At 45.8% G+C, this 11,146-nt stretch overlaps 1 pseudogene; it reads left to right on the top strand.

Moving 5' to 3' along the window:
• Nucleotides 1-426: 426 nt before the first annotated feature.
• On the top strand, nucleotides 427-2,871 carry LOC146822753 (arf-GAP with coiled-coil, ANK repeat and PH domain-containing protein 2 pseudogene; annotated as a pseudogene).
• Nucleotides 2,872-11,146: the final 8,275 nt, after the last annotated feature.

Raw genomic sequence — 11,146 nt, 5'->3', positions numbered from 1 at the left:
GAGCCTCTGTGGTTGCAGAAACCTTCCTTTAAAATCGACCTTTGTGACCCAGGATTGTCTATGTACAAAAAATAACTAAGGACCACTACCCCCAGTGATGAATTGCCTTGTTGCTGAAAATGCAAATACATTGGTGGAACCCTGCCGAGCACGACAATCTGATTCTACATTTTGTGTCTATGACGCTCCGACTCTTGCATTGTTGTCCGTTGTCTATGTCTACGTGCGTATCTAGGAGACTGGAGTGTCTGCCAGCAGGGACCGTGTTCAGATGTGGAGGAAGCGCCGAGGGCTGAGAGCTGTGCAGCGGTGAGGCAGGCTGAAGTGTGACAGACTTCAACTGCTGCGCTCAGATCCCCTTCTCTTGCTGCTGCCTCCGTATTCCTGCCCTCACCTTCATCGCCCGGGAGGGGCCGAGGCGACAGCATGAAGGTGACGGTTGATTTCGAGGAGTGCTTGAAGGACTCTCCCCGTTTCAGAGCCGCTTTGAAGGAAGTTGAAGGTGATGTGACGGAACTGGAAGGGAAACTTGATAAGCTTGTTAAGTTATGTAGTGGCATGATTGATGCAGGCAAGGCCTTTTGCGCTGCCAACAAGCAATTTATGAATGGCATTCGGGACCTCGCACAGTATTCAAGCAAGGATGTGGTGATTGAGTCCAGCTTGACGAAGTTTTCAGACAGCCTCCAAGAAATGATCAATTATCACACAATCCTGTTTGACGAAGCTCAGAGATCCATTAAAACACAACTCCAGATATTTATTAAGGATGATCTTCGAAAATTCAAAGATGCAAAGAAGCAGTTTGATAAGGTCAGTAAAGAAAAAGAAAAAGCACTAGTTAAAAATGCCCAAGTTCAAAGAACAAAACTGTACGAGGTGGAGGAGGCAACAAACATCTTAATCGCAAAAAGAAAATGCTTCCGGCACATAGCTTTGGACAATGTCCTTCAAATCAATGTTCTTCAGTCAAAGCGGAGGTCTGAAATTTTAAAATCGACGTTATCCTTCATGTATGCACATCTAGGCTTCTTCCACAAGGGCCACGATCTCTTCAGTGGACTTGAACCGTACATGAAAGAGCTTGGCTCTCAGTTGGATCAGCTTGTTGTGGATGCAGCAAAGGAGAAGAGGGACATGGAACAAAAACACTCCACTATTCAGCAAAAGGATTACACCAACAATGATCTCAGACTTGAATACAATGCTGATGCGACTAATGGCATTGTAACGGAGGGATATCTCTTTAAAAGGGCCAGTAATGCCTTTAAAACTTGGAATAGGCGCTGGTTCTCAATACAAAACAACCAGCTGGTATATCAGAAAAAAATGAAGGATAACCCCACAGTGGTTGTCGAAGATTTACGACTCTGCACAGTTAAACACTGTGAAGACATAGAAAGACGTTTCTGCTTTGAAGTAGTCACACCAACAAAGAGCAGTATGCTACAGGCTGACTCAGAAAAGCTGCGACAGGCATGGATTAAAGCTGTCCAAACTAGTATTGATACAGCATATAGAGAAAAGAGTGATGATACGGAAAATCTCGATAAGAAACCTTCACCTTCCACAGGAAGTCGGGACTCTGGCTGCGAGGTGAAAGAGAAATTAGTTAAAGGTGAAAGTGCATTACAGCAGATTCAGTGTATCGCTGGAAACTCCGTCTGCTGCGATTGTGGTCTGGCGGATCCGCGATGGGCCAGCATCAACCTTGGAATCATCCTGTGCATTGAGTGTTCTGGGATACACAGGAGTCTTGGTGTGCACTTTTCGAAAGTAAGGTCTTTAACGTTAGATACATGGGAGCCTGAATTACTAAAGCTGATGTGTGAACTGGGAAATCAAGTTATTAATCGAATATATGAAGCTAAATTGAAAACCCTTGGAGTAAAGAAGCCAGGCAATGAAAATACAAGACTGGAAAAGGAGGCATATATCAGAGCAAAGTACGTGGAAAAGAGGTTTGTGAATAAGGACTGCATTGCTTCCCACCCTCTTGATGGACAGAAAAGGCCCTATTCCCAGTGCAAGAACGAAGACCTCAGTAGTTCTGAGAAGTCCCTGACATCACAGGATCACTTCTCAACATCTTCCAGACGTTCAGTGAAAAGCAATGACAGTGGATTCCGCTTCAGTTCAGATGGCAGTCGAGAACTTCTTGCCTCTACTGTATCCTCAAACAAGTTTCATGAACCAGTCCTACAGGTCGAGAAGCGAGATTCTTCAGTATTTCAGGATTCGAAAAAGTTTCACCCAGGGCTGCACCTTTTTCGAGCTGCGTATGAGAAAAGCCTTCCTGATATGGCAGAAGCATTGGCACATGGCGCAGATATTAACTGGGTGAATGCAGAGGAAAACGGTGCAACATCACTCATTCAGGCTGTGCATGGGGGTTCTTTGGTCGCATGTGAGTTCCTGCTGCAGAATGGTGCCAATGTTAATCACATGGATCTGAATGGCAGAGGACCCCTGCATCATGCAACTATTTTAGGGCACACTGGGCAAGTCTGCTTATTTCTGAAACGTGGGGCAAATCAGCACACCAAAGACGAAGAAGGAAAAGACACCTTGACTATTGCAGTTGAAGCTGCAAATGCTGATATTGTAATACTGTTGCTAGTGGCAACAATGAATGAGGAGATGCGGGAATCTGAAGGACTATATGGACAGTCAGGTGACGAGACCTACCAGGACATATTCAGTGACTTTTCACAGATGGCATCCAATAATCCTGAGAAATTAAACCGTTTCCAGCCGTCCGAATCACCAAAGTCTTCAGCGATGAGGAGGAGAAAAGGTTACCCTTGTCCTTACCCACACCTCACCTGGTTCTTCCTGAGTAAAGTGCCTGGTCCCTGGCTCATTACATGACTTGGGAACATTAGTTTAAGTACCGAACAGTCTGGGACCTCCTAGGGCATTTGATTGACACAATGAATCTAGGGTCCTTTATATGCATAAAGACACCACAGTGCACCAGAAATTATGGATACATCAGCAGCCAGTCTAGCAAAGTACTCCTTGCTTTAAATGTATCAAGTTACCATATGGTCTGACTGTCCATGTATTTCACCTTGTGGTACCTCCGCTGAAGGATACACAGATTTGAAGGCTTCTCATTGTAAATCCTAAGTGAAACAGATGCCGTGCTACATAGTGTATATCAATTCTGGCGCCTGTTTTCCATGTAAAAAAGCACCAGTACATGTTCTAAAATTGGTTACACTTTCATTCTAGATGGCAGCTTTTGAATATCTAATTGTAGTTTTCATGTCCTAGTCAACAATGACTAGAAAATGCAAATAAATTAGTATAGAATTTTAAAAAATTTCAAAAAGGTATAGGAATGTTCTTCCAAATTGAAGGGAAATGTTATGCAAACAAATGTATGTAAACGTTTTACTTCTTGAAGAGAACGAAATAAACAAAAACTGCGTGTTTTGAAAGAGTTATTTCCAAAAATAATATTAATTTATTAAGTTCAAACTGGTAATTATGAGCCTTTAAGTGGTATAAGATTTGCAAAGAGTGGCGAGTTTCGTGTTGATTTCTAAACTTTTAAAGCACTTAGGGATAGTTAATTTGCTGTATGAATTAGGGGGTGGTCACATTGCCCCTTATTTACAAGAAAATGATGCAGCGTCGTGCTGCGAGCCCTTTTGCTGCACAGAGCTCATCCTTTTCAAAGCACATGGATGCATTGGGTTGGCAACAATGCAATGCATACATTTGCTTTCCCCTGCGCTGGCACACAATTGGATGCCATGTGCCAGCGCAGGCACCCTTGAGTCATTTTTCATGGATGCCTGCATTGCGGGGTGATTGTTTTTGTGCAGGAAGCCAAAAAACAATCACTGATGACATTTTCCTCTTTCTATGCATGCTGGAGAATACAGGACGCAAAAAAGGAAGGCATAGGATTCTGACCCATTCCCAGCTTTTCAAAACGGTGTAAATCTGGGAATGTGACAGGTTGCATGGATGTTGTGTGGGAACACCCACAACAAAACCAATGTTATGCCCCTTTCATCCGGAGTAATGTGTGAAAGGAACCCATATTTACAAGGTCATGAAAAATCACACTGGGTAACTTTACGTGGCATTGTAAATATGGGCAGGCACGGTGTGTTAAAAAACGTGATGCACCGGTGCAGCAACGGCCTTGTAAATGAGGCCCTATGTTTGCAGTGTCTTGGTGTACTCTCGTGGATTTTACGTTGAAATATTAACCATGCGTCTTCCCTTATAGTAAAGAAAGCTTTGCGAGTTAAAAAAAATTGTCACATTTTTCTTTAAAAAAAATTGTATCTGAAGAACCTATGATCATGCCAAATGTGGAATTCAGAATGCATCCACATAAACAAAAACCCCTACTCCCACAAACACCTTTGTGCACACGTACCTATAGGATCACGCACCATGTACATGGTGGCCAAGATAAGTGGGCACCACAGGCTGAATGCAGGAAGGATACAAGAATTTTTTAGCACTTACTTCAGGAAACATTGGGCCTCATTTATAAGCCCATTGTGACGCTGGTGCATCACTATTTTAGAAGCACGATTGGTGCAGTGCGCCTGCCTACATTTACAAGGCTGCATAAAGTCACCCTACATGACTTTTCATGGTCTTGTAAATATGGGACCATTTCACTCATTACTCTGAGTGAAAGGGGCGTTCCATGGGTGCTTCTGCGGGTGTTCCCAAGCAACATCCATGGGACCTGCAACATTCACAGATTTACAAAATGTCTTAAACCTGGGAATGCGTCAGAATCCTACGACTCCCCAGGGGCGGTGCAGAAGTAGCACAAAGAGGAGAAATACTTTTATTTCTCCTCATTTGTTGCTCTGTCTATGTGTGTTGCATTCTGCAGCATACATAGAGGAGCAACCCACGTTTAATGATTTTTTAGATGCAGGTGGGTGTCCCTTCTTACACATAAACAATCATCCCTGCAACGCAGGCACACCATGGTGACAGGGTGTCAAAGTTGGTGTATGGCTGCTGTTTGTGCACCAGCGCAAGGGAGAAGGACAGGAATGTGCCGCATCTTGTAGATACAATGCATTCCTACCCATTTATTTTGACTCACAGCAGCACTGCAGAAATACTTGCTACGCTGCTGTGCATCAAAATACATTAAATGAGGCTCTAAGTGAAGTCTTTGAGGTAATGCCCTCCACTTATACCGGAAAGTTGCATCCTTCCTTCTATCAGTAATTTGGCTCCACCACCCAGTGGCTGCATTTTTCTAGTGCCATTTTATGAAAGCACTGGCCCTGTCATCATAAAGAAAATGCAGGAACTGGTCAGATGGAGGAAGTACAATCTTCCTGAGGCAGGGAACAATACGAATGCTGAACTGTGAACATCCAAAAACATTATTCACATTATTAGAGGGTTGCCATAATACTCATCAGTTCTTCCTAAATTTAGAAATAGTAGAACTGATAAAAAGCACAAACATCATTCAGTGGTGCAAGGGATAACAATGGTCCCTATTTTACTCGCACCCTTATGGTTATCTCTTCCTCTCAGAGCAGTGACAGCCTAATAACGTAGTAGGATTTGAACCAATTTCAAGTTCTGAGAGATCCAGCTGCCTTTTTTTTTTTAAACTCTTTTTAATTAAAGATTTTGGCATGTAGACAATAAGATCATAGCATTTCAAATATAATTAGTATCACACAGTGCGATAAAACATCAAGACCCCCTTACCACAGTACAATGTGTTAGTCCTCGGGAGTGCCACATTATCCAACATTATCAACAACATCATCTCGACTCCCCGGCGGCACAAATATCTCCCCATGGAAGGTGTTCCATGGCCTCCATATTTGCGACCGCTTCTTCAGGCATCCCCTGGAAACATAAATTGGTATCTCTGTCACCATATACCAATTCACATCCCTGGCCCAGTCAGCTATACACGGTGGGTTCGGAGCCTTCCACAATCATACGATATTCTGCTTGGCCACTATGAAACCCAAAGTGACCAAGGTCCTCTCTTTGGCCGTAAGGTCAGTGGGTTCCCATATGTTCAACAAAATCAATTTAATGTTGCACTGTATCCGCTGCCCCAATACTTCCTCCATCATGAGTACCACCCCCTCCCAGAATTTCTGAGTCGTCACACATTCCCAGAGGGTATGGATGAAGGTGCCTTCTTGCCCGCAATGTCGTACACAGCCACTGTCTTGGGCGTAGCCCATATGGTCCAACGAGGGTCCGGAAAAATACGTCCTGTGGAGGATCTTTAGCTCGACCAATCGGAGTCTAGAGGAGATGGCAACATCACGGGGAGAAGCCACTGCGGCCCGCCACTCCTCATCCTCCAAGCCAGCGACATCATGGTCCCATTTACCTCTTAGGTGGGTTAGGGGGTTGGTCATGTTGTTAATAAGCTTCTTGTAGATGAGAGATATGGCTTTTCTGGCAAATCACCATCTAAGATTCTGTCCTCCAGAGTGGAGGAGTCAGGGAGGACCGTACCTCTAGAGAGAACTGCAAGCAATGCGTGCCTAATTTGGAAGTATCGGAACTGCTCAGAGTCGGCCATTTCAAATTCCTGACTTAATTGGGAGAAGGGAATGATATTTCCCCGATTTCCAAAGGTCCCCTATTCTGGAAATACCAATGATGTCCCATTTGTCGAAGCCCAAGGAGCGCGACAGCCAACCCAACTGGTCACAATGCCAAAGTGGTGTGGCTGGAGTAAGCTTGCCCTCCCAACCCAGGCTTTTAGTAGCGTCTTTCCATACTTGCACGGCATGTTTGGTCAGGCCGGACAAGGCGATTTTCTTAGATTTCATATACAACGCAGCCCCAAACCCACCCCCAGTGAGGAGCCAACGATCGATCCGAAATACCGGGTCATCAAGCGGCCTATAAGTGCATTGGTTAATAGCAGCGAGCTGCGAGGCCCAGTAGTATCTTTTCATGTTCGGGAGCCCAATGCCCCTATCAACCCACCCCAGTGTGAGCTTATGTGTGGCAATGCGGGGGTATTTACCCTCCTTTAGCAAATCCTGCACTGTGCCCTCCAGTTCTTTGAAGTATGGCGTCGCGACCGGAAGGGGCGTATTTTGTAGCACGTACAAGAGACGGCGGAGGGACATCATCTTGAATAGGGCCGCACGTCCCAGGAGAGTCAAGGGGAGCGATTTCCAGTTTTGGACATCAGATTTAAGAGGTGCAAGTGGTGGCCGAAGGTTAGTATCATAAAAATCGCGACAGGTCTTTAGATACCCAGATTCCCAGATACCCAGTTGCCTTTCTTAGCGTGCCTATCTCCAACTGTCTTTACACCCCTCCTTGAATATTAGAAGGTTAAAACCCCTGCACTGCAGCCTCTGTGGTTTAAATCAAGAAAGACTACGGGATTAAATGGAGAAGAGAGAGGTATGACGAAGGCTGAGAGTCATTGAAAGTGTGAATGGATGCATCAATGAGCGGGAGAAGGTATGTATGTCTTGTGATATTGGCGGGAATGTCTGCATATGTGATAGTATGGGGTATTTGTGTGTAAGGCCCATTGAGGCACATATATTTGTGTACGTGGCAGGGCTTGAAATAGGCTGAGCTTGTGTCACTGCTCGGAGAGGAATGTGAATGCACCTTTATGGAAGGGGGGTGTATATGTTAGTATTTATTTGTTCGTGTTTGTGTGTTGAGAACACACGATAGAGAGGGATGTGCTCATTTGGCAGTACCCATGGAATTCACATGTGTTGAAAAGCAAGGGGACATTGAGAAGCTGAAGAACATGTACTTGACTGCGAGAGTAGTTTGTAAAGCAGTTTCTGTGAAAGAGTATATAAGATGTGAGTGTATGTGTCAATGATGGTGATATGTATGCATGTGACAGGGTGGAGTCAGATATGTGTATAGGACATTAAGGTGCACATGTGTAGTAACAGGCAGGGTGGTGGTGTGTTCACAGTGCAATGAGGGAAAGAGAGGTGTGTGGTTTGAGGGAGAGCTTTGTCACTAAGGACCAAGAGAACACAAAGGTGAATGAACTGGGCAGTTGAAAGGCAAAGGTACAGGGATGTAGGCCAAGAGAGCACAAAGATGGAAGGGCCCAACCCGCTGTTGATTTGACCATGCTGCACAGTATTTCCTATACAATATCCCTAAGGTACCACCTCAGTGTACATAATGAGAAATAATGCACAAAAACTTTTTGGCAAAAGATCTTTTGCGTTGTAATACCACTTATAAACAGCTTCACATGTACAATATTTACCAGGTACCATCATGTAATGGGCTCACAGCGCAAAACCAGGATAAAAAAAACATTTGCACTATTTTTTTAAATTTTTGACATAACTTTAGAAGGAGATTGAATGTGTCTAGTTAAAGCTCAAAAGCATTTTAGCAGTTCCTGATTTTAAAGAAGTTTCTGATTCTGAAGCAAAAACTGATTATTTTTCAATAATGACCTATGGTCACCCAAAGGAGCTTAAATTGACTATCAGAGATCAATGTGTCAACTCAACAAAATGTCACTGGTACCTCTGGGGTGCCAGTCCAACAGTTGTGTCTATTTATCTGCTGTGGAGTTCTGAGTAGTGGGAAAACTGCGTGAACTTGTAGCTAGGAAATCGAATGAGAACACAAGAGCCAGAAACTTAAGTAGACTCATATGGAAGTTTTATAGTTCATTTTTCTTTAATCCTCTATCTGTATTAACATAAGTGAAGTTAGTCACATTTGCCTAACTACCCCTACCTAATGTTTAGGTAGCAAGCTCTACAAAAATGTCTACATCAGATTTCCAGAGAGGAGATGCTGCTCAGTATATGTGAAAACTTAAAATAATTCTGAGGCATCACATATAACTTGGGTAAAATGCTCACTATGCGTTGAAGACGTTCATGTCCCGTGCCAGCAACGCAAGTCAGAAGGAACTTTCAGAATCTTCCCTGAACTGACTGCAGTAAGCTCCCGTCTATTGATCCAGGGCTGCTGAGTTGTTCTCAAGCCTCAGTCTGCTGGCCCTTCTACTGGCAGATAGAAAAGTCCTGCAAATCCTGCAAAAGGAGATCCAGATGAAAGCATCCGTTGGAGCTTTTTTTATTTTGTGTTGGGGTAACTGCACCATCCTATTTGGCTTTGCAGACCTCTTGTCTAGGTGCCCTCATCCTCCTGGACCTCTCCGCCGCCTTCGACACCATCTGCCATCGCTCACTACGCGCATGCCTCCACGCCATAGGGATCCGAGACAAGACTCTGGAATGGACCCCCTCCATCCTCTCCGGCAGAACCCAGAGCGTCCGCCACCCCCATTCCGATCCGAAGCCTCCGAGATCATCTGCGGCATGCCACAGGGATCTTCCCCTAGCCCAACACTGTTCAACATCTACATGGCCCCGCTCGCACACGTCGCCCGACAGCACAACCTCAAAATAATCTCCTACGCCGACGACACTCAACTGAACCTCTCCCTCACCAAGTACCCCATCACTGCCAAATCCAACCTCCACGAAGGAATGAAGGCCGTCGCCGAATGGATGAAGATCAGCCGACCGAAGCTGAACATGGACAAGACGTAGGTCCTCATCCTCGGCTCCAACCCTTCAGCCTGGAATGACTCCTGGTGGCTGACTGCACTGGGGGCAGCCCCGACACCCACCGACCACGCACGCAACCTGGGAATCATCCTCGACTCAACGCTGTCCATGACCAAGTAAGTCAACTCCGTCTCCTCTTCCTGCTTCAACACCCTCCCCATGCTCTGCAAGATCTACAGGTGGATCCCGACAGACACAAGAAGAACAGTCACCCAGGCCCTCATCAGCAGCAGACTCGACTACGGAAACGCCCTCTACGCCGGAGCCCCGACCAAGCTCATCAAATGACTGCAACGCATCCAAAACGCCTCTGCACGACTGACCCTCGACGTACCATGCCACAGCCACATCACCCCCACCCGAGAAACCTGCACTGGCTCCCTGTCAACAAGAGGGTATCCTTCAAGCTCCTCATCCACGCAAACAAGGCACTCCAAAAAACCAGCCCAGCCTACCTCAACAGATGACTTTCCTTCTACATCCCCAACCGCCAGCTCCGCTCCACCAACCTCACACTCGCCACCGTCCCTCGCATCCGAAGAACAACCACCGGCGGGAGATCCTTCTCCCACCTCGCCGCCAAGACCTGGAACACCCTCCCACTGAGCCTACGACAGACCCAAGACCTGCTGACCTTCAGGAGGCTACTCAAGATCTGGCTGTTCGACCAGTAGCGCCCCCCCCTCCCAGCGCCTTGAGACCCTCGCGGGTATGTAGTACGCTCTACAAATGACTGATTGATTGACTCAGCAGAGACAGACACACATAATGACACCCTTTAAACAGCGACCAGATGCTGAAGCAGATGGGGTGGTGGATTCCTAACTGCCACCATGCATTCAGACTTTTTATTCATGCTACCCCATGTACATTCCATTATTATATTGCTGTACCACACATTTCTTATTCTCATCCATCCTTGCCTCCCAGAGGTCTTCGAGTCCGCCATGGGAGCTAATGCTATGTATGTCTCACTCTGCTCTGTGAATGCCTGACCCTCTGGATTCTCTGTATCCCCTCTGGGGACAACTGGGTTGGACCACACCGCCCTTTATTTCTGAGCTCCAGATTGGCTACCCCCCACATTGTCAGTTTTTCCTCAGCACTCCGCCATGCTTTAGATCTCATTGTTGGAAAATACTCGAACAGAATCTATGTCCATGCCACTGTATTTTTCAGTCATACCCCACTGATGGCTGCCGCGGTGTGACCTCTTCTGTTCCTAACCATCCCTTTCTCCTGCTTCTTGGGTCTAGGAGAGTAGTAAGTGCCAGCAGGGGCAGGTCTTTCCTAGAGACACAAAGGGTTTCTTTTCTTCCACCGCCTCTTTTTTCTGGTGGCGAGCCCCCACTTCCTCTCCCTCTCACTGGCACCATGCTCTTCTTCATTCCTCTCTCCAATGCTAGAGGGTCCATCCTTGCCCCCAACAGCTCCAAGCGAGGAGCTTCTTCTCACAGACTACTCCCCTCATACCCTCACAGGGAGATGTCTGTATCACTTTTGCTTGCTTCATTGAACATCAATGGTATGTCACTTTATATTAAACATAAAAGAATGCCTCATTATTT

The sequence above is a fragment of the Triturus cristatus genome, chromosome 5_2, assembly GCF_964204655.1.
Source record: "Triturus cristatus chromosome 5_2, aTriCri1.1, whole genome shotgun sequence".
NCBI classification, from domain to species: Eukaryota; Metazoa; Chordata; class Amphibia; order Caudata; family Salamandridae; genus Triturus; species Triturus cristatus.
Note: the sequence above shows the minus strand (reverse complement) of the source record. Positions and strands in the feature narration are given on the sequence as shown.